General features: G+C 40.0%; 1 long non-coding RNA gene across 1 annotated transcript in view; it reads right to left on the bottom strand.

Moving 5' to 3' along the window:
* Positions 1 to 536: 536 nt before the first annotated feature.
* The window catches only part of LOC133559279 (uncharacterized), a 33,167-nt gene continuing 8,155 nt past the window's right edge, over positions 537 to 25,548 (bottom strand). Inside the window, exons 2-3 of the long non-coding RNA XR_009808138.1 lie at positions 4,668 to 4,824; positions 537 to 868 (exon numbers count right to left, since the gene is read on the bottom strand). This is a non-coding gene — a long non-coding RNA (uncharacterized LOC133559279). The remainder of the gene's footprint in view (positions 869 to 4,667; positions 4,825 to 25,548) is intronic.

Here is a 25,548-nt window from a genome sequence, read left to right as displayed (position 1 = left end):
GATTTGTCTTTGTCAGAAATATAGCTTGGTCGAATTTGTTATATATTCTAACATATTTATATATAACCCATAAAGTGGTCAGGCACAGAGCTATTTCTCAGCTTGTGTTTATTCCAGCCGGCACGTTAATACACTGACACACAACATCCAGAATCCCATCATGCATTGCTTCAAAACTACGGCAAGTAGTAATGTCCGAAAAGAGATAGTGGCAGAGAATAGAACGAGGATGGACAGTTCAACCCTAAACTCACTCCTTCCCTGCAAATTAAATGTCACTGATGCTGCCCATACCTATCAATCAATCAATCAATGATTATTTATATAGTCCTAAAGCACTAGTGTCTCAAAGGGCTGCACAAACCACAATACAAACCACAACGACATCCTCTGTAGAGCCCACATAAGGGCAAGGAAAACTCACACCCAGTGGGACATCGGTGACAATGATGACTATGAGAAACCTTGGAGAGGACCGCATATGTGGGCAACCCCCCCCCCACCCCCCCCACCCCCCCCCCCCCCTTCCAGGGGAACGAAAGCAATGGATGTCGAGCGGGTCTAACATGATACTGTGAAAGTTCTATGAAAGTTCATAGAAAATACTATGAAAGTTCAATCCATAGTGGATCCAACACAACCGTGAGAGTCCAGTCCAAAGTGGATCCAACACAGTAGCGAGAGTCCCGTCCACAGTGGAGCCAACAGGATACCATCCCAAGCGGAGGCGGATCAGCAGCCCAGAGATGTCCTCAGCCGATACACAGGTGAGCGGTCCATCCTGGGTCCCGACTCTGGACGAGCGGTCCATCTTGGGTCCCGATTCTGGACAGCCACTACTTCATCCATGGCCACCGGACCGGACCCCCTCCACAAAGGAGAGTGGGACAGAGGAGAAAAAGAAAAGAAACTTGTAACGCAGGAGTCAAATACATTTGTGGAGACTATTAGGCTCTTGCCTTTCTATTTAGTCTTTGCGCCGGATTCTTTGTCATTAAGCTGTGTTTGACTGTAGAAGCTGAGTTGGTGAGTCCATATTTATGACAATAGCACTTTAAGCATTGAACTTTCTTCATTGCAACAGTCTTTGTGGCATATTCTCAATCGTCCATATAAAAGGTTTAGGACTTAAACTAATGATCACATTTGTGTATTGAATGTAATTTTATGTGTTTAGATAATAAGCACATTTAGTGCACTGACTGGTTTGTTTAGGTCATAATTATGTTGCTAATGGTTATTTTAGCATTTTATTGCATATTGTGATTCTGACATGCTTATTGATTTATATTGTACAATATTGAGGAAAGAACTAGAAATTATTGAATATTTATTATGAATACTTGATAATATATTATTGAATAATATATTATGAATGCTTGATGGTATATTGTTGGATAATATATTATGAATACTAGATAACGCAATTTAGTGTTATTTAATGAAGATTATTTGTGTACACATGGATTTATAAGAATGGTTCTGGCTCTTACACAGGCCAGGCTTCTCTTTTTGATGGCGAGCTAAGGAAAATAATTACCTAGTGTAAGGATCGGTTTTGGAAGATTCCAGCCAGGGAACCTCACCACCTGCTCTGTCTGGGCTGGTAGGAGGCTCTCGGGCCAACCCTTTAACAATTTTCACCTTTACCTGCAGCACATGGACTGTACTGCCATCTTTTTTTTCCAAGAACAACTATCTGAACTGAGATTTAAACAAGATCCAGAGACAATGATTAGTTCAAATGGAATTGTATATATGTATATAGTACTTGTGTTTTTTCTCTTTAAATTGCTTTCATGTTAAATGGCCATTCAACTCATTGTGTGTGTAAATATCTGCTGTCCATCACTAATTCTCTAATACACGGTGTCAACCAAACTACAATTCAATCTCTGCCTCTCTCTACGAGTTGAAACTAGTCTAGTTCCTAGCCCATAACACCCCATATATATATTTATTGCATTGATTTGTAGCACGTATAGGTTACAAACTACTACTGGCCCACCCCCCAATCTCCCGAATTCGAAGGTCTCAAGGTTGGCAAGTATAGTAGTCGGAGTAAAAAAAGTGTGCAAAAGTGTGTTAATGTGTGTCCGTGTGTGTTGTGTATGTGTGTGTGCATATTATGGCAATGCTGATCCCATCTGTGAATCCCGCTTCATCACAGCATGACCGCTTTGCCGCCACCTTTGTCTCCCTAATCCAGGACTATTAACATCGCAGCGTCACTACCAGCGCATACTGGAGCTTCCAGAACTCTCGCTACCGAGCAGACTGCAAACTAATTAAGTCCGAAGAACTGGGGAGGGGGCGAGAGGGGTGCATGTGTGTGAGGTTAACAGGATCTCGTGGATTAGCGCCTGTTGAAAATAGTCTTGGCCTTGGCTGACTTTGGTGTGCAAAAAAATTGCCAGTGTGCATGAATGCAATCTGAATCAGCAGATTCAAGTACTGTGATGATCATCTGCTGCTGGTGTTTTAAGACATGGTACATGGGTAAAGTACTTCAATTTTCCAGGTCTTCTCACTGGTAATAAAACAGATCTGTGCTCAGGTTATTGTTGAATTATGGTGTTTACTTGTTTATTATGCCAGAGCCAGCACAGCGTCCATCGCCTGTGGACTGGGAACTGTTAAATCTTCAATATTCCACTAAGAGTGTGCTTGCTCAAGTGAATTCCTCATTTTCAACCTTGATTTCTCAACGTGAGCACAGTGACTGTGTTCATGGAGTGAAGCAAAAAGAAGGCGCGTTTGCTTCAAGCAATCTCTACCCTCCCTCATATTTGACATTCTTTCGCCTTGTATGGTAGATCAGCATCAGATGTTGCTCCACGGGAGAATCATAAGAAGTCCAGCTTGCTTAGAGAGTCCTGGACGCGCCACCACCCTCCTCACAAGCTGCTTATGTGATTCTTTAAATTGTAAGCATTTTTGCTTATTGGGGAACTGCACTTTATAGGAAATATTGCCCATCACTTCCAATCATGAGAGACAAGAAAAACAAAAGTTGTTGGTTCCCCCACGCTTTGTAACATAAAAATCGGCTTGTTCTAGGTGGCTAGTAATGCAGCTGATGGGACCAATGAATTCTACCTCTAAATCACTTTAAAAATGCATTCAAAAAACATCAACAATATCTAATTTATGTTCAATATCCTTCATAATAACCAATATGTAGCAACATTGTTATTGTAAGAGTGAACACTGAGGATTTTTTTTTCTATCGTAGTAACGTATCAGCATTTTAGCCATGTAAGCTAACTACAGCAAGAGATTTAGACCTAGACTTCCTTTTTATTGTTATTTAAATTTGAACTTTACAGAACGAATAAGAACTAAATTTCGTTGCATTAGCTCATGGTAGTGCAGGATAAAAGAGCAATAAGGTGCAGATATAAATAAATAGATAGATAAAAATATTGCACTTTTGCATATGCATCCACGTTTAAGGATGTATGTTATATTGTCTTTAAATTACCGCCAGTTAATCCATTTTTGGGGGGAATCGAAGGGATTTTGCACCAAGAAAAATTCCTGGTTTGTGAACCCGTTCTCAAACAATGGCAATAAAAACTATTCTGATTCTGATTCTGATTATTATGATGCGTTCAAGAGTCTTATGGCCTGAGGGAAGAAGCTGTTACAGAATATGGAGGTTCTGCTACTGAGGCTGCGGAACCTCTTTCTAGAGTCCAGAAGTGAAAAGAGTCTTTGGTGGGGGTGGGAGGGGTCTCTGCAGGATTTCTGAGCCCTGGTCAGGCAGCAGCTTTTTGCGATCTCGTGGGTAGCAGGAAGGGGAGTCCTGAGGATCTTTTCCGCCGTCCTCACCACTCTCTGGAGCAGGGGTCACCAACGCGGTGCTCGTGGGCACCAGGTAGCCCGCAAGGACCAGATGAGTAGCCCGCTGGCCTGTTCTAAAAAATAGCTCAAATAGCAGCACTCACAAATGAGCTGCCTCTATTTAAAAAAAATAAAATTATTCACTAGAAAGCTGGCCTCTCTTTGCTCGACATTTTTGAATCAAAGAGAGGCAAAACTCAAATAGAATTTGAAAATTCAAGAAAATATTTTAAAGACTTGGTCTTCACTTGTTTAAATAAATTCTTTTTTTTTTTTTACTTTGCTTCTTATAACTTTCAGAAAGACAATTTTAAAGAAAAAATACAACCTTAAAAACGATTTTAGGATTTTTAAACACATATACCTTTATTTATCTCTTTCTATATGTATTTATTGTGAGAAATCATTAAGATAATCAGTGTTTCCACACAGATAAATATCATTAATTATTAATAATAACAGAGTTAAAGGTAAATTGAGCAATCTGGCTATTTCTGGCAATTTATTTAAGTGTGTATTAAACTGGTAGCCCTTTGCATTAATCAGTACCCAAGAAGTAGCTCTTGGTTTTAAAAAGGTTGGTGACCCCTGCTCTGGAGTGACTTGCAGTCTGAGGCACTGCAGGATCCAGTCCAGACAGAGATGCTGTTGGTCAGTAGGCTCTCTATAGGGCCTCTGTAGAATGTGGTGAAAATGGGGGGAGGGAGCTCTGTTCTTTTCCTCCGACGCAAAAAGTACATGCGCTGATAAACTCTTTTTTTGTGTAGGGACCAGGTCATGTTGTCAGTTATCTGCACCCCCAGGAAATTGGTGCTATTTACCATCTCCACTGCTGTGTCGTTGGTGAAGAGTGGAGTGTGACTGGACTGGTGCTTCCTGAAGTCAACGATGATCTCCTTGGTCTTGTCGACGTTCAGGACCAGGATGTTGGTTCTGCACCAGTCAACAAGATGTTTCACCTCCTCCCTGAACTAGCTTCTACAACAACACAAACCACGTTTGAGTTTGTAATGCACAACACTACGATAAAACACCAATCTGTACCGACTAAAAAAAATGAATAATGGTATTACTGTATCTGTAATGTATCAACCCACATTTCATGTTTTGTTATTACACAGCTAGCCAGACAGCATATGTACTGTAGTTGTACTAACACAAAAAGTAAAGTGGGCTTGGTTTCGGCTACAATTTCCGCATAGTAATTGGATTATCTGGCTTTATTGTTACGGCTGGGTTTACGCAACTTGCTGCATGGTTAGTTTCCCCGGGATGCAAACGGACGATTCTGGACAGGGCTTGCAGGTAGGAGCATGATTTATTCTTGAAAGCTTAAAGAGGTACAAAAAAAACAGAAAACACTTCTTAGGAAAAATGTGCCAATCGCACTTGTAGCTAGGGCTAACACTTAGCAAGGACTAGAGAGGAATACTCACGTAGCAGTTGTGTGTAGCAAACAAAGAACCAGACCAATTAACTGGCAAAAAGGCAGGCTTAAATAATTTTTCTGATTAGGAACAGGTGAGCGTCCCAAACACAAGAGGCAGGTGAAAATAATACGTAGCCATGGTAACAAACTCAGAGGTGCACAAACAGGAACTAAAGGAGTCAAAAATTAACAGAAAACACAAAACATGATCCGAACCGCGGATCATGACATTTATTTTGACAGCAAAATAAGTGAATCAGCGATCTTTAAGTATAAACCACTGCCATTGCATTTTTCAAGTTCCATACCGTTGTTCCAAGTTGACATGGAGAATTTTACAAACCTGTAAGTGATGTTTTTTTTTTTTTTTTATAAATCTAACGTCTTTATATATTTTATTTGTTATTGGGGACTGTGCTCAAAATGAGCTTCCCCTACTTGAATGAGAGTCTATGCTGTAATTACAAACCCTGTTTCCATATGAGTTGGGAAATTGTGTTAGATGTAAATATAAACGAAATACAATGATTTGTAAATCCTTTAAATAAATAAATGATAAATGGGTTGTACTTGTATAGCGCTTTTCTACCTTCAAGGTACTCAAAGGGCTTTGACACTACTTCCACATTTACCCATTCACACACACATTCACCCACTGATGGAGGGAGCTGCCATGCAAGGCGCTAACCAGCACCCATCAGGAGCAAGGGTGAAGTGTCTTGCTCAGGACACAACGGAGGTGACGAGGTTGGTACTAAGTGGGGATTGAATCAGGGACCCTCGGGTTGCGCACCACCACTCTCCCACTGCGTCACGCCGTTTCAACCCATATTTAATTGAATGCACTACAAAGACAAGATATTTGATGTTCAAACTCATAAACGTTATTTTCATGGCTGCAACACGGGCCAAAGTAGTTGGGAAAGGACATGTTCACCACTGTGTTACATCACCTTTTCCTTTAACAACACTCAATAAACGTTTGGGGACCGAGGAAACTAATTGTTGAAGCTTTGAAAGTGGAATTCTTTCCCATTTTTGTTTTATGCAGAGCTTCAGTCGTTCAACAGTCCGGGGTCTCCGCTGCTGTATTTTACGCTTCATAATGCCTTCCGCCCGATTGTAGCTGAGATAGGCGCCAGCGCCCCCCGCGACCCCGAAAGGGAATAAGCGGTAGAAAATGGATGGATGGATGGATAATGCGCCACACTTTTTCGATGAGAGACAAGTCTGGACTGCAGGTGGGCCAGGAAAGTACCCGCATTCTTTTTTTACGAAGCCACACTGTTGTAACACTTGTCTTGCTGATATAAGCAGGGGCGTCCATGATGACGTTGCTTGGATGACAACATATGTTGCTCCAAAACCTGTATGGACCATTCAGCATTAATAGTGCCTTCACAGATGTGTAGGTTACCCATGCCTTGGGCACTAATACACCACCATACCATCACAGATGCTGGCTTTTGAACTTTGCGCCTATAACAATCCGAATGGTTATTTTCCTCTTTGTTCTGTAGGACACCACGTCCTCTGTTTCCAAATATAATTTGAAATGTGGACTCGTCAGACCACAGAACACTTTTCCACTTTGCATCAGTCCATCTTAGGTGAGCTCTGGCCCAGCCAAGCCGGCAGCGTTTCAGGATATTGTTGATAAATGGGTTTGGCTTTGCATAGTAGAGTTTTAGCTTGCAATTACAGATGTAGCGACCAACTGTAGTTACTGACAGTCGTTTTATAAAGTGTTCCTGAGCCCATGTAATGATATCCTTTACACACCGATGTCGGTTTTTGATGCAGTACCCCCTGACGGATCAAAAGTCCGTAATATCCTCGCTTACGTGCAGGGATTTCTCCAGATTCTCTGAACTTTTTGATGATTTAATGGACCGTATATGGTAAAATCCCTAAATTCCTTGCAATAGCTTGTTGAGAAATGTTGTTCTAAAACTGTTCGGCAATTTGCTTACAAATTGGTGACCCTCGCCCCATCCTTGATTGTGAATTACTTAGCATTTCATGAAAGCTGCTTTTATACCCAATCATGGCACCCAACTGTTACCAATTAGCCTGCACACCTGTGGGATGTTCCATATAAGTGTTTGATGAGCATTCTTAAACTTTATCAGTATTTATTGCCACCTTTCCCAACTTCTTTGTCACGTGTTGCTGGCATCAAATTCTAAAGTTAATGATTACTTGCAAAAAAAAATGTTTATCCGCTTGAACATCAAATATGTTGTCTTTGTAGCATATTCATCTGAATATGGTATTGAAAATGATTTGCAAATCAATGTATTTCTTTTATATTTACATCTAACAATTTCCCAGCTCATATGGAAACGGGGTTTGTACTTGCCTAGTTCTATTCAAACAAATAATAAAACTGCATAGAACAAATGACAAGTTCCTCCTTTTCCAATTCTCTGCTTCCATTTATTGTTGCTTTGTGGATAATGACTCATTGTTTAAAGCCTCAACTGTGGCTGTCATTCCAGAGGCAGGAAATGCCGATGTTCATGTTCATGTCCTTATCTTGTGCTGTCATTATCTGTCTGTGAAAAGCACTTTAAACAACCAAGGCCTCTTTCAGGGCGTATTATTAATATGAATTCAGGCCCCGGAGATGAGAAAAACAAAACCATTCTGGCTTTGATCCGTCATGTCAGTTACATTATTACAGTGGTGTTGTCAAAGATCTCTTTGTTTCCCTGTTGAAATGTCAGATGATTATATTTGAGCTATGATGTTACAACAGTTGAATATATGTTCCATCATAAGACAGATCTTATTTTTAGCTTGTTGGCTGTACAATTATTTCAAATGCACAGGAAAATGGACAATTTTGGATTCCTGGACATCCAAAGCTTTGGAATCCATTTCTTGCATATGTGAACGATCGATGCGTTTTTAAATGTAAAACAACACAACTTTCAAACAATAACCACCCTAAACAAAGCTAACATACAACTCAATTGACTCTAATGAAAATATTAATTTAATAACAAATAGGGCATACTCACACTGGAACAATGGGCCCGCTTCACACCTTAAAGCTCGGCATGTTTGGCAAGTGTGATCTCTTTTGGCATGATTGGAAGATGTGGGCCAGCGTGCTGAATGATACCATGAACTTGACAACGCAACCAAATCATTGAATAACTACAATGTGATGGCTCTTTGCAAGTTCTTCATGATAAATGACACAAATTATGATATACACAAAGAAGAAAGACTCCAAATAATCCAAAAGTCAAATCCACAACCACTTACATCATTACATTTTTGCAAGCACTCCTCTCTCAAGTAATTCATGACAGCTGCCACCTTGCAGAAACATAATATTGAGAACAACTTGAAATATGACTGGAAATAATGAACAAATTCAGGGAAATTGCTAAAAAAAAAGAACAGAAACCCCCCGGCAGAATTCAGTAGAAGTATAGGGACAAACAAACAGGTCAAAGCACAACTAACTTATTTTACCTGAAATCCTGACAAGTCTTTTATTCGAATGTGTCACCTTGTTTCTTACTACCGTATTTTCCAGGCCATAGGACGCACCGGATTATAAGGCACACTGCTGATGAATGGTCTATTTTCCATCTTTTTTCATATATAAGGTGCACCGGATTAAAGGGCGCATTAAAGGAGTCATATTATTATTTATTTTTCTAAATGTAAAACACTTCCTTGTGGTCTACACAACATGTAATGGTGGTTCTTTGGTCAAAATGTTCCATGGATTATGTTTTACAGATCATTTTCAAGCTGCTTTCTGACAGTCGCTTACGGATGCGCCGTTTTGTGGGGGGCCTTATTTACGTGGCTCACCTTAGGCAGCGTCTTCTCCACGTCATCTTTGTTGTAGCTGTGTAGCATGCAAGGACGGGAGTGGAAAAAGTGTGAAAAATGGAGCTAACTGTTTTATTGACATTCATACTTTACTTAAATCAATAATGTAGGAGCATCTTCTCAATCTGGAAACAACAAAAACACCTGAAATGTGACCCATGACCCATTTTTTCTGCTTGTCCGACATTATCACAGTATAAATAATTGTTTCCTTCTATTCACTACTTTTGTTTTACCTCTCTTTTTGAAATGGAGCTTTTCTGTGCTTTTTCATTTTGTGATTATGTACGGATTGCGGCACATTTTCATGTTACGACAATTTGTGTATGTGTTTGAGGCCAGCATTTAGCACTTGAAGTAGCTGTAATATTGTGAATAAAACAGCTCGTTAAGACAACAACTGGATCCCTTCTTGTTGTAACATCACCGCATGACACCCCAGACCTTACTTTTGTTTTTGCTGATCTCATATAACTACTTGTATACATGTTGAATGGTGGAAATGGCACCAAGACAATCACTTCACCCGCCCTCCACCATCGAAGACGTGCACAGTAAGGATAATCCTTAACCGAATTTCGGAAGATGTGTTTTCGTGCGCTTCAAACCGAATGACTAGAGGTATCAACCACCCATCTCAATCGGAATTCTATTTTCATATAAAACGTTTTTTGATTGAGTCACAATAATCGGGATTCCAGTGAGCACCCGTCCTTAGTTCAACGTCGAGGTGACGTTGAAATTACGTCGCGACGTCACTCAACCATATCCCGACCAAATCACAACCAACTGACCCCACCACACCATATGTTGCAAATCTGGTTTGTTTTCATCATTGGGGGACATCGTCTTTTCAACGTCTTTTCAACGTCGTTTCAACGTGTACAATTCAACTTGCCAAACATTCTGCCCGCGCATCGGCCATTTGCAACAGTTTTCAACGAAACCGCCGCTTGATGGCAGTGTGCTGCACCACATACACCACCTAGCGTATCACAGCCAAGCTTGTGCGCATGCGTGCTGAAGTACTTCCTTTCCAATCCAGCAAGCAAGACGAAGAGCGATGATTTGAATTGGAAATCGAACTATTTTACTGCAAAGAAAACCATTGATGTCCATAAAGATTCAGGTTTGTACCTTGAGATAATATTGGTTATTTATATCGATATAATTGTGGCCCTTTCACAAGAGGGTTGCAGGAAAACGAGAAATTTATCACACGCCTATTCTCAACGTTTATTTTGACTGTATAAACTGGACCTGAGCAAACTTTTTTTTTTTCTGCCCAAGCAGACAACTAACAATTTTTTCCCCACCTGCCCAAAAGCAAACAATTGTTTTTCCAGGCTAATACAAAACTAAAATATTTTTTTGGTTCTGTACCCATTGTCTTTTTACTGCCGCGCCAGTCACTGTATTTATTTACTTCCTCTTGATTTTGATCTTCAAAACACCCGTCTGGATGGCAGTTAGGTTTTCCTGAGGTTTTTCTGGCTCATTTTAATGTTTATTTAAATGTTGCCAGTTTATTTTAAGTACAGGTACTTTTTAATTAGTTTGACTTGTTGGCAAGGCTTTGTCTTAAAAGGCAAGTCCACGGGTCACCCATAAAAGTATCCATGTGAATTTAAATTCTATGATCTTTACTTATTTTTCTATTTTACTGATAAGACCAGTACTGCTATTACAAGAGCTTTTGTCAAGTATTGAAACTTCCAAATGGTTTCACTGTTGACCTGTTGGCCAACATGTATACTAAAATATATGACAATAAAACATCCAGACAGATTCTGTTTCATATGGTTTATGATTGACAATAAAAGACTGCACAGAGCGCAGACATTTTTTGGGGGTACAAAGTTTTTTCTCTTGACACAAGAGGGCAACCAACTTTTTTTTTTTGCAGAGCTTACAGGAGCAAACTTTTTTTTTTATACGTCAGGAGAACAAACTATTTATTTTTCAGTTTTTGCAAAACAATCTTTTTTTCCCCCAAAAAAACATACCCTCCCCCATGTTTCATCTGGTCCGCCCCTAAGTCTATGTACATGTACCACTACCGGTAATTGAAAAGCAGAACGTTAATGCAAGGCAATGTACCAATGATTTCATTTTATGCATATGGAACAACACAGTACACTTGCTATGATACATATGATACCAAAAAGGATAATTTTTTTGATAAAACTGTCCTTACATGTGCAGAAATTGGAGACAGTGGAGGAACTACTCAACCTTGACGAGTTGATAAAAACTCAACCAAGCAAGAAAGATTTGCTGGTAAGTAATTATAACATAGTAATTGTGTAGCTGTTTTTACATGGGAAATATTATTGTATTTAGGTAGAAATTTCAGGTTATGAAATCGTGTAGATAAAACACGTGTAGATAAAACAGGCCCTATACTTGAATGTATGTATGTGTTTGCCAGCCCCTTCTCCCAGTGTATGCTAAACACATTCTCCTGTATATTTGCAGACGGCCAGGCTCTCAAAGATTGGTGGATATGACTTAAAGAGCTGTTTAAGCACCATCATGGACAGGTATTTTCCTCTTTCTCTTCATATATATTAAAAATAGACGATGTAAGACCCAACTTCTAATCTGTGAGTGCTAGATCGGGAATTTTAATAATGCAAACATCCGTACTTTTTGGCCCGCATGTATGACTTGCGTGTTCAATTTCAGGCTCATGACAAATGAATTAATGTCCAATCTGAACATGAAGGGGGGAGGGGGAAAAACTGCCTTTGCCGAGACAAAGCTGGTCGATGTAGTCACAGGTGAGTTTGTGTGTGTGTTTAATAATCACATTAACTTGATTGGGGTAAATCACATGCACCCTTAATTAATTTGTATTCTTTTTGCCTGTTTACAGCTAGTGTCTTAGATACACAGAAGGGGACCGAAACGATGGTCCATGATGCCATAAAAAATAAACTGAAATATGCCCCAGGACGGAAGAGAGGAATAGGATGGGCATCACAGGCTAAATAGATAATTATATCGATTGAAATTCTCCATTTTCTTTGTACTTAATTTTAATTTTGCATTAATAGGATTCAGCCTGAAGCTATATATACACTATGTTTTATTGTCTTTAATTATATTGATATATTGGTTGATATTACATTGATAATTGGTTGGTTGATCTTAGATTGAAACTGAATGTTGAATCAACGTTGAAACATTGACGTAGATTCTACGTCAGTATTTAAACGTTGATCCAACTTTCATTTTCAACCCAAATCCAATGTCATTTCAACACGGGAAAGTAACGTTGTTTCAACGTTGATTAAACGTCTCTGTTAGGTAGAAACTGAAAGTTGAATCAACGTTGAAACACTGACGTTGATTCAACGTCGGTATTTAAACGTTGATCCAACTTTCATTTTCAACCCAAATCAAATGTTATTTCAACACGGGAAAGTAACGTTGTTTCAACGTTAATTAAACGTCTCTGTGCCCACTGGGATGGCATGTTTACATGAAGCATTTTTATTCCGGTAAGGCTTTTAATCCGATTAAATGTTTCCATGTGCATATAACTATTCATTATCATAGTAACATGTTTTATCAGGTTTTTAAGCTTTTGCTACTTCACGTAAATATTGAAATGCTACCAATGTTGTTTTAATTTTAAATCATTCATTATGTGAGCTATTTAACATAATTATAACTATTAAACTATGAACTCAGACGAGCAGCAAACTGACTTCCATACAATTGTCTACATTTCATGAAAGATCAAACAGCGAATCTACTTTCAAAATTTACAATAGCAATATATACAATGTTTCTCGCCTGTGCATCGGTTGGGATGGCCTCCTGCTGGTCCCACTATGGACTGGACTCTCACTATTATGTTAGATCCACTATGGACTGGACTCCCACACTATTATGTTAGATCCACTATGGACTGGATTTTCACAATATTATGTCAGACCCACTCGACGTCCATTGCATCTGGTCTCCCCGGGGGGGGTTACCCACATTTGCAGTCCTCTCCAAGGTTTCTCATAGTCATTTTCATCGACGTCCCACTGGGTTATGAGTTTTTCCTTTCCCTTATGTGGGTTAAAGATTAAAGTAAAGATTCAGTCTACGTGTGTTCACTCAAAATGCCAATGACAAAAACTGTCGTATATGTTGTATGTATGTATATATGTATATATATATATATATATATATATATATATATATATATATATATATATATATATATATATATATACACATATATGTATATATATATGTATGTATGTATGTATGTGCTGCGGTTACTCTAAGAACGTTGCGTAGCCTGGTTGTTATGTTTTTCGGGAGTCGTAAAACAAGGTGCTCGTCATGTGCTTGTATCATGCACAAATCTCTCAGTAAAGTTATTCATTGGATTATACCCTTTTGTTAGGACTTTATTACATGGTGTCAGAAGTGACGGACAGTCACGTCGCAGCAAGAAAATGGCCAAGTTTAATCCTCCAGATAGTTTTGTGTTCGACCAACCAAATGAATGGGGAGATTGGAAACAATGCTTCCAACAGTATCGCATAGCAACAAAACTAACAAAGGAGGACGACGAAGTACAGGTCAGTTGCCTGCTGAGGAAATAACTGCAAAGCTGAGTGGGGCTACAATGTTTACATCACTGGACGCTGCCTCAGGGTTTTGGCAGATATTCCCTTAAATCCAGAAAGCAGCAAGTTAACAACCTTCATAACCCCCTTCGGGAGATACTCTTTCATGCGGCTCCCATTCGGCATCACAAGTGTTCCAGAAACCTTCCAATGGAAAATGGCAGGGACTCTGAATGGCTTGAATGGAGTAGCTGTTTACATGGATGACATCCTGGTGTATGGAAACCCTCCAGAACAGCACGACCAGCATCTAACCAAGGTGCTGGAGAGAGTCAAGTCAGCTGGCCTAAAGCTAAACAGTGTGTGTTCAGACAGAAGCAGCTTTACTTCCTTGGCCAGGTGATCGACAAAACAGGTGTGAAACCAGATCCCAATAAAGTCAAAGCCATCAAAGAGCTACCACCACAGAACGTACAGGAACTCGGACGTGTCCTTGGAATGTTCACGTTCCTGGGAAAATATATCCCAAATCTGTCAATGGTAGGCCAGCCACTTTATGAACTGTTGAGATCCCGAACCGAATGGATGTGGGACCATGCACAGCAGGAGGCGTTCCAGCGAATCAAGGACATCCTGTCTACTTCTCCAGTTCTAAAGTTCGACGACGTGAATTTACTACAACAGTGTCGGCTGATGCTAGTAGCTACGGCATCGGTGGAGTGCTGCTGCAACTACACAATGGAGACTGGAAACCAGTCGCTTATTGCTCACGTCGTCTGTCTGAGGCAGAAACCATATACGCCCAGATCGACGCCCAGATCGAAAAGGAGTGCCTGGCAAGCGTCTGGGCATGTGAAAGGTTTGAAAAGTACCTTGTGGGCCTTGAGAAGTTTGGGCTAATCACTGAACAACAAGGATTTGGATAATGTTCTGATACGGTGCCAGAGACTGAGTATAATGAGATTCAAGCCAACCGCTGAATATGCACCAGGAAAGACCTTGACTGTAGCAGACACCCTGTCGCGTAGTCCACTCCAGAACGTGACAGAGGTGACCGACACTCACTCGGATGTGGAATGTTATATTGCAGCCGTTGTTGACAACATGCCAGCAACACCACAAAAGCTTAGGACCATACGAGCAGCCACAGCAGCTGACAGCAACTTGCAGATGGTGCTTAAATGTGTCCAGTCAGGATGGCCGGACTATGTGGCTGATGTTCCTCTAGCCATCAGAGACTATTACCCTATAAGGAGTGAACTGTCGGAGTACAACGGAATCATCACTAGAGGATGTCGCATGATAATCCCAAGCCCTCTAAGAGCAGATGTCCTGGATCGAATCCATGATGGACATCAGGGACTGTCAAAATGCAGAGAGCGGGCTAACACTTCAGTGTGGTGGCCTGGCATCTCAGCTGAAATCAAGCAGAAAATCCAGACCTGTCAGGTTTGTCATGAGATGAGACCCACACAGCGCAAAGAGCCCCTCGTCTTGACCCCTCTGCCTGACCAGCCCTGGAAGACAATTGCAATTGACTTATGTGATCATAACAAACATACGTACCTTGTCATGTCAGACTTCTTCTCCAGGTTCCTCGGGATACTCCACATGCCTACAACCACTGCCTCACTGGTGGTGTTAAAGCTAAAAGCAATATTTGCCAGATTCGGTTGCCCAGACCAAGTAATTTCTGACAATGGGCCCCAGTTCACATTTGAGGAGTTCTGAGAGTTTGCTAGAGAGTACGACTTTGAGCATATTACCTCAAGTCCCCATTGTCTACAAGAAAACGGACATGCAGAGAGAGGAGTCCAAATCGCAAAGACTATACTAAAACAAAAAGATCCTCTACTCGCCCTCATGTGCTACCGCTCTACACCCTGCACTTCCACTGGTGCAAGCCCAGCTGAACTGCTTATGGGCAGGAAGATAAAAGCAACACTTCCAATACTTGAGAAAAATCCACTTCCTCGATGGCCCAACCTGAAAACCGCCAGGAGCAAAGATGCAAAGGAGAAGGGGAAACACGCGTTCTACTTCAACCTCCTACATGAAGCAATGCCCCTGCCGTCGCTGAGACCTGGTGATCCTGTCCGCGTCAAACAGGACAATCAGCACACATGGAGAACACCCGCTTTCATCACCGCTGACTGCGCAACTCCAAGATCATACATCATCGAGACTCAACAGGGGGCAACACTGAGGCGCAACTGTGGTCACCTGCAACATGTTCCTGAGCCACCTGGAGACACACCAACTCTACCTCCAGATGGACGGCTACATGACACTGCTACACAGCAGCCTTCCCCTGTCATTACTACTGACACTGTTTCACCAATACTCAATGCCCGTCCACCTTCTGCAAAAGATGGACTGTTACACACGCTCTGGCAGACTGATAAAACCTGTGGACAAACTGACTGTAAACTTGAGAGAAAAATAAAAAAATAATATATATATATATATATATATATATATATATATATATATATATATATATATATATATATATATATATATATATATATATATATATATATATATATATATTTCGATTCGATTTGATTCTTGATTCAAAGACGATATTTTTCCGATTCAAAACGATTCTCTATTCATTCAATACATAGGATTTCAGCAGGATCTACCCCAGTCTGCTGACATGCTAGCAGAGTAGTAGATTTTTTTAAAAAAGCTTTTATAATTGTGAAGCACAATGTTTTATCAACTGATTTCAATAATGTAAATTTGTTTTAACTATTTAACGAACCAAAAATATGATTTATTTTATCTTTGTGAAAACATTAGACACAGTGTGTTGTCAAGCTTATGAGATGCGATGCAAGTGCAAGCCATTGTGACACAATTGTTCTTTTTTTTTTATAAATATAAATGTGTAATGATAATGTCAACGAGGGATTTTTAATCACTGCTATGCTGAAATTATAACTAATATTGATACTGTTGTTAATAATATTAATTTTTGTTTCACTACTTTTGGTTTGTTCTGTGTCCTTTTTATGTCTTCTCAATTGCTCTGTTTATTGCAGTTCTTAGTGTTGCTGGGTCAGGTTTGGTTTTGGAATTGGATTGCATTGTTATGGTATTGCTGTGTAGTGTTATGTTGGATTGATAAAAAAACAATAAACGATTTTTTAAAAATGAGAATCGATTCTGAAACGCACAACGTATTCGATTCAATTCATATTCGAATCTATTTTTTCCCACACCCCTAATATATATAGATATATATTCAAATATATATCTATAATTATATATATATATATATATATATATATATATATATATATATATATATATATATATATGGTTCGTTTTTGGGTTAGATGTAAATATAAACGGAATACAATGATTTGCAAGTCCTTTTCAACCCATATTCAATTGAATGCACTACACAGACAACATATTAGATGTACAAACTCATAAACTTAATTTTTTTTTTAATAAATAATAATTAACTTACAATTTCATGGCTGCAACACGTGCCAAAGTAGTTGGGAAAGGGCATGTTCACCACTGTGTTACATCACCTTTTCTTTTAACAACACTCAATAAACGTTTTGGAACTGAGGAAACTAATTGTTGAAGCTTTGAAAGTGGAATTCTTTCCCATTTTTGTTTTATGTAGAGCTTCAGTCGTTCAACAGTCCGGGGTCTCCGCTGTCGTTTTTTACGCTTCATAATGCGCCACACATTTTTGATGGGAGACAGGTTTGGACTGCAGGCGGGCCAGGAAAGTACCCCCACTCTTTTTTTTACGAAGCCACGCTGTTGTAACCCGTGCTGAATGTGGCTTGGCATTGTCTTGCTGAAATAAGCAGGGGTGTTCATGCCAAAGACGGCGCTTAGATAGCAGCATATGTTGTTCCAAAACCTGGATGTACCTTTTAGCATTAATGGTACCTTCACAAATGTATAACTTACAATGCCTTGGGCACTAATGCACCCCCATACCATCACAGATGCTGGCTTCTGAACTTTGCGTTGATAACAGTCTGAATGGTTCGTTTCCCCGTTGGTCCGGATGACACGATGTCGAATATTTCCAAAAACAATTTGAAATGTGGACTCGTCAGACCACAGAACACTTTTCCACTTTGCATCAGTCTATCTTAGATGATCTCGGGCCCAGAGAAGCCGGCGGCGTTTCTGGATGTTGTTGATAAATGGCTTTCGCTTTACATAGAAGAGCTTTAACTTGCACTTACAGAGGTAGCAACAAACTATTTTTAGTGACAGTAGTTTTCTGAAGTGTTCCTGAGGCCATGTGGTGATATCCTTTAGAGATTGATGTCGGTTATTGATACAGTGCCGTCCGAGGGATCGAAGGTCACGGTCATTCAATGTTGGTTTTCTGCCATGCTGCTTACGTGGAGTTATTTCTCCAGATTTTCTGAACATTTTGATGATATTATGGACTGTATATGTTAAAATTTGCTGAAGTGAAAATAAACTTGCTCTACAATAAAACCCATGACACTCACAATGTTAGGGAAATGATAGTTACTTAAACGTCTTCCTACCCTCGACGTGGTACCTACGGTACTACAGTACATGATGCAGGTATTGTACAGTTACAATTGTGTGGTTGTTGATATAAAAGTTTTATTTTAGCAATGATTGCTGATTTTACCAACTTAGATTGCTTTGTTGTCGCAAAAGGCAAACAGAAAAATAGTAGAGTGGCTTAAATTAAACCATCAATCCACGGGTGCCGTAGATGATTGGAGAGTATTGACTGAAACAAAGCTGTTTATTTGCACTCATAGATCATAACCTCACTGTAATACGGTGAAATCCAGCAGCGAGGCAACATGTTTCACACCCACAATTCCCAGCAGTAAAAACTGTCAAACTGCTACCTCATTCCCACACAAGGCCTTACTTGCACTGCCAGCTCCAATATGAGTGACTCACACACACACACACACACACGCACGCACACGTCAATGTGGGCGCATGCACACACAAATTCACACACATACACACATTTATATAAATATATATATATATATATATATATATATATATATATATATATATATATATATATATATATATATATATATATATATATATATACATATATATATGGCGACTTGTCCAGGGTGTACCCTGCCTTCCGCCCGATTGTAGCTGAGATAGGCGCCAGCGCCCCCCGCGACCCCGAAAGGGAATAAGCGGTAGAAAATGGATGGATGGATATATATATATATATATATATATATATATATATATCAGTGACTTGCGGGGAGGTTCATGGCTGGTGAAGCACTGACTTTATCACAATCAGATTTATAAACAAATGAACCCTACAGAGTATCTTATTCACCATTTGATTGGCAGCAGTTAACGGGTTATGTTTAAAAGCTCATACCAGATTTTTTCACTGCTTGGCACTCAGCATCAAGGGTTGGAAATGGGTGTTAAATCACCAAAAATTATTCTCTGCCGCTGCTGCCCACTGCTCCCCTCACCTCCCAGGGGGTGAACAAGGGGATGGGTCGAATGCAGATGACGAATTTCACCACACCTAGTTTGTGTGTGACAATCATTGGTACTTTAACTTAATGTAGCAGGTACTTTAGCTATTATAGTATAGTATAAATAAATTACACTTATTATAATCATTATTAGCGATAGTATTGCTAAAATTAACAATATTAAATAATCACATGTATGTACAGAATAACAAACACGACAGTACACAGTGTTGTCACTATGACAGGTGTAACACAGTGTTGTCACTATGACAGGTGTAACACAGGGTTGTCACTATGACAGGTGTAACACAGTGTTGTCACTATGACAGGTGTAACACAGTGTTATCACTATGACAGGTGTAACACAGTGTTTTCACTATGACAGGTGTAACACAGTGTTATCACTATGACAGGTGTAACACAGTGTTGTCACTATGACAAGTGTAACACAGTGTTATCACTATGACAGGTGTAACACAGTGTTGTCACTATGACAGGTGTAACACAGTGTTATCCCTATGACAGGTGTAACACAGTGTTGTCACTATGACAGGTGTAACACAGTGTTGTCACTATGACAGGTGTAACACAGTGTTGTCACTATGACAGGTGTAACACAGTGTTGTCACTATGACAGGTGTAACACAGTGTTGTCACTATGACAGGTGTAACACAGTGTTGTCACTATGACAGGTGTAACACAGTGTTGTCACTATGACAGGTGTAACACAGTGTTGTCACTATGACAGGTGTAACACAGTGTTGTCACTATGACAGGTGTAACACAGTGTTATCACTACGACAGGTGTAACACAGTGTTGTCACTATGACAGGTGTAACAGTGTTATCACTATGACAGGTGTAACACAGTGTTGTCACTATGACAGGTGTAACACAGTGTTGTCACTATGACAGGTGTAACACAGTGTTATCACTATGACAGGTGTAACACAGTGTTGTCACTATGACAGGTGTAACACAGTGTTATCACTATGACAGGTGTAACACAGTGTTGTCACTATGACAGGTGTAACACAGTGTTGTCACTATGACAGGTGTAACACAGTGTTGTCACTATGACAGGTGTAACACAGTGTTATCACTATGACAGGTGTAACTGCGCTCCAGCGGCCGTGTTCATTCATTGTCTTTACTGTAGCGTCACGAGTGACACTTAACCTGTCATCAATTTCAAAATGGAGGAGGCTGATTTCAATAATTTGAAATCGCATAAAGGGAAGAAGATTAAGAGCTATTCAGTAGGATATAAGGTCCAAGCTATTGAATATGCTAAAAACAACAGTAAGCAGCTATGTTTTATTAATATACCGTAGCTGTGTGTGTCAAATATGAGTCATTAAATGACTCCCGCCTCCTGGTGGTAGAGGGCGCTAGTGATCTTTCTTGCGACTACTCGGCTGCAGAAGAAGTGACAACAAGCAGCAAGAGTGAGCAGCGTGTGTTTATTTTTTCCTCTTGCTTGCCCTTTTAACATGGAAGATTACATATCTAAAATAAAACAGTTCTCTAAACGAGACTTTCAATCGAAGCAGGAGGTAATAAAGATCTCCATCGAGACAGATAAACTTTTAAAACTGAAGAAAGATGAGGAAGACTTTTTAAAACAAGTTATCGATGCTTTTGATCAGAAGGAGCTGCGCATGGACTTCATTTATAAGTAAATGTAAGACCATAATAACTTTGTTTTTAATCAAATGTGCTTTTCATAATGATATCCTTACATCACACTCAAATTTTTAAGCGCAGGCCTAAATTTACCGCATGCCTTTGGTCAGCGCCGGAGTGAGAAGAGGTTTTAAATTAATTAATTATTGTTTAATGGATAAGGGCCATTCCACTAAATCACTGCTCTTTGCTTTTTGTGCATCTCTCACAATACACTTAATTTTCTTTTTTTTTAACCTTACTGTAATTTGAAAATAACTATAAAAAAGTTTTTGGTTTTTTTTTTTGCTGCAGCTGTGACATATAATATAATTTTTAGGGCTATATAAGTAAACATTGATTGATTGATTGATTGATATTGTACATGATTTGTTATTTATTGCATATATTATATAAAAATATAGTATAATATATTTAATTCAATATATCAGTATATATTATATACTGTCTCCATAATATATGTAAATATTACATATATGTTATATTTTATATTGCTACTATGGTACAATGTTTGTCTACTTAATACCTGCCTTATCCTTTCCATCCTTACCCTTTCCATCCTTACCCTTTCCATCCTTGGAAACTGAGCTACTGTGTGGAACAATTGCCCTTATGGATCAATATAGTTTGTCTAAGTTTAAAACTAAATGTGATCTACTAAGATCGTTTAGTTGATACCTGGTGCAAAGCCTTATTTAAATGATTTTTTTGCACTTATTATGTGGCTTTCACTATGGAGACACTCATTTACTGCACATGTTATTTTGCTCCTACCTATGACGTGTTCCTATGTTTAGAAACATTCAGCAGACATATGCCACTTTTTATAGGCATTTTAGAGACAGTCCTGTGGTGCGTCTACATTGAAACCCACTTTTTTTATCCTGCTGAAGGTGCGGCCATGGAAGATGCTGGCACTAACTGCAAGCGGGCTCATATTGTGCAAGTTATTTTCATATGTATGGAAAAACACAAATCATTAATAAGAACACCAGAAGACACTAAAACACATCATTTTAATTTGTTTTTATAAGTCCCTTGAATCATCCATCAGCTATAAAATTATTAAATGACATTGCTGAATAGACAATATGTCTAATATGTTTATAGTTTTAACACTCCATATACACTATATTGCCAAAAAGTATTTGGCCACCCATTTAAATGATCAGAATCAGGTGCTCTAATCACTTGGCCCAGCCACAGGTGTATAAAATCAAGCACTTAGGCGTGGAGACTGTTTATACAAACATTTGTGAAAGAATGGGTCGCACTCAGTGATTTCCAGTGTGGAACTGTCCTAGCATGCCACCTGTGCAACAAATCCAGTCTTATAATTTCCTTGCTCCTAAATATCCCAATGTCAACTGTCGGCTTTATTATAATCAAATGAAAGAGTTTGGGAACAACATTAACTCAGCCACCAAGTGGTAGGCCACGAAAACTGACAGAGAGGGGTCACCGGATGCTGGAGCGCATGGTGCAAATAGGGCGCCGACTTTCTGTACCGTCAGTTGCTACAGAGCTCCAAACTTCATATGACTTTCCAATTAGCCCACCTACAGCAGAGAACTTCATGGAATGGGTTTCCATGGCTGAGTAGCTGTATCTAAGCCATACATCACAAAGTCCAATGCAAAGCGTCGGATGCCGTGGTGTAAAGCACTTCGCTACCGGACTCTAGAACAGTGGAGATGCGTTCTCTGGAGTGATAAATCATGTTTTTCCATCTGGCAATCTGATGGATGAGTCTGGGTTTGGAGGTTGCCAGAAGAACGGTACATTTCGGATGGTCTTGTGCCGAGTGTGAAATTTGATGGAGGAGGAATTATGGTTTGGGGTTGTTTTTCAGAAGTTGGACTTTGCCCCTTTGTTCCCGTGAAACGAATTTCGAATGTTCCAGGATAGAAAAACATTTTGGAAAATTCCATTTTCCCAACCTTGTGGGAACAGTTTGGAGCGGGCCCCTTCCTCTTCCAACAGGACTGTGCACCAGTGCACACAGCAAGGTGTATAAAGACATGGATGACAGAGTCTGGTGTGGATGAACTTGACTGGCTTGCACAGAGTCCTTACTTAAAACCAGATAGAACACCTTTGGGATGAATTAGAACAGAGACTGACAGCTAGGCTTTCTCAACCAACACAGTGTGTGACCTCACCCATGCGCTTTTGGAAGAATGGTGGAAAATTCCTATAAACACAATCCGCAACCTTGTGGACAGCCTTCCCAGAAGAGTTGAAACTGTAATAGCTGCACAAGTTGGGCCGAAATCATATTGAACCTTAAGGGTTAGGAATGGGATGGCACTTAAAGGCCTACTGAAATGAGATTTTCTTATTTAAACGGGGATAGCAGGTCCATTCTATGTGTCATACTTGATCATTTCGCGATATTGCCATATTTTTGCTGAAAGGATTTAGAAGAGAAAATCGACGATAAAGTTCGCCACATTTGGTACTTCCTGAAAAAGCCTTGCCTTTACCGGAAGTCGCAGACGATGATGTCACATGTTGATGGCTCCTCATATATTCACATTGATTTTAATGGGAGTCTCCAACAAAAACAGTTATTCGGACCGAGAAAACGACAATTTCCCCATTAATTTGAGCGAGGATGAAAGATTCGTGTTTGAGGATATTGATAGCGACGGACTAGAAAAAAAAAAACACGATAGCATTGGGACATATTCCGATGTTTTTAAACACATTTACTAGGATAATTCTGGGAAATCCCTCGTCTTTCTATTGTGTTGCTAGTGTTTTAGTGAGTTTAATAGTACCTGATAGTCGGAAGGGTGTCTCCACGGCCGGGTGTTGACGCGCAGTGTCTCAGGGGAGTCGACGGCAGCTATGGACGGCACAAGCTCAGCTTTTCTCCGGTAAGAACTGACTTTTTAACCACAATTTTCCCACCGAAACCTGCTGGTTGACGTTTGGTCTGGATTCATGTTCGCTTGACCGCGCTCTGATCTATAATACATTTTCACCTCTGGGAATTTTAAACAAGGAATCACCGTGTGTTTGTGTGGCTAAAGCTTCCCAACTCCATTTTTCCACTGTGACTTCTCCAATATTAATTGAACAAATTGCAAAAGATTCAGCAACACAGATGTCCAAAATATTGTGTAATTATGCCGTTAAAGCAGACGACTTTTACCTGTGTGTGTGCGTAGCGCTCATACTTCCTAAAACCCTGTGACGTCACGCGTACACGTCATCATTACACAACGTTTTCAAGACGAAACTTCCGGTGGCAGAGGGGTTAGTGCATCTGCCTCACAATACGAAGTTCCTGCAGTCCTGGGTTCAAATCTTTCTGTGTGGAGTTTGCATGTCCTCCCCGTGACTGGGTGGGTTCCCTCCGGGTACTCCGGCTTCCTCCCACTTCCAAAGACATGCACCTGGGGATAGGTTGATTGGCAACACTAAATTGGCCCTAGTGTGTGAATGTGAGTGTGAATGTTGTTTGTCTATCTGTGTTGGCCCTGCGATGTGGTGGCGACTTGTCCAGGGTGTACCCCGCCTTCCGCCCGATTGTAGCTGAGATAGGCGCCAGCGCCCCCCGTGACCCCAAAAGGGAATAAGCGGTAGAAATGGATGGATGGATGGATATATAAACTATCAGACTGCATGGTGGGTAGTAGTGGGTTTCAGTAGGCCTTTAAACTTCATATGTGAGTCAAGGCAGGTGGACAAATACTTTTGGCAATATAATGTATGTTGACAACCTCAGATGGGAAGGAGCTGCAGCATGATCACCTCTTCAGGCATTCAGCCATTTCTGTGCAACTGCCAGTTTGAAACGTCCTTTCTAGATTAACTAAATCAAAGATGCAGAACAGTTTTAATCTTGATAGAGCACACATTATGCATGACTTACATTGTCTCTTCCCAATATTGTGGGTAATGTGATGATCAGATAGTCTGTATATTCATGAAATCAGACACGCTGAATGGATGGCTCTCGTTATTATGCTCACTTAAGAGACACAACCCTCTGCCCCCAAGTTTAGTGGATCAGTTTTGCGTGTGTTATCAGGTTTGCACGTGTTTTAGCACAAGTCAACCGTTAATCAATCAGGCCCATACTGAACGACTAAAAATGGCCCATTTAACCCCAGATTTCCACTACATGTGTAAGGAATGTTGACCTGTTGTGCTGCAGATCACTTCCATGATATGCCGTCCATCAGTACCCAGCGGCCATGGTATGCATTGACTTGCCTTGACGTGTGGAAAAGACAACCCTTTTGCCTTGCAGAAGAACTACTTTATTTTTGTATTTGGAGCAGGAAACAACACGCCTAAAAATAGCTGTCCCAAGCAATGCTTGTAACACGATTATTTGTTTTTGGACCTCCAGAAACAGCATCTCCTCCTGCATCGTGTCAATAATGTAAATCATGGGTCACCAACGCGGTGCCCGCGGGCACCAAGTCGCCCGTAAGGACCAGATGAGTCGCCCGCTGACCTGTTCTAAAAATAGCTCAAATAGCAGCACTTACCAGTGAGCTGCCTCTATTTTTTAAATTTTCTTTATTTACTAGCAAGCTGGTCTCGCTTTGCTCGACATTTTTAATTCTAAGAGAGACAAAACTCAAATAGAATTTGAAAATCCAAGAAAATATTTAAAAGACTTGTTTAA

This window comes from Nerophis ophidion, linkage group LG09 (genome assembly GCF_033978795.1).
Source record: "Nerophis ophidion isolate RoL-2023_Sa linkage group LG09, RoL_Noph_v1.0, whole genome shotgun sequence".
Lineage (NCBI taxonomy): Eukaryota > Metazoa > Chordata > Actinopteri > Syngnathiformes > Syngnathidae > Nerophis > Nerophis ophidion.
This window is presented reverse-complemented; position numbering and strand designations above follow the sequence as displayed.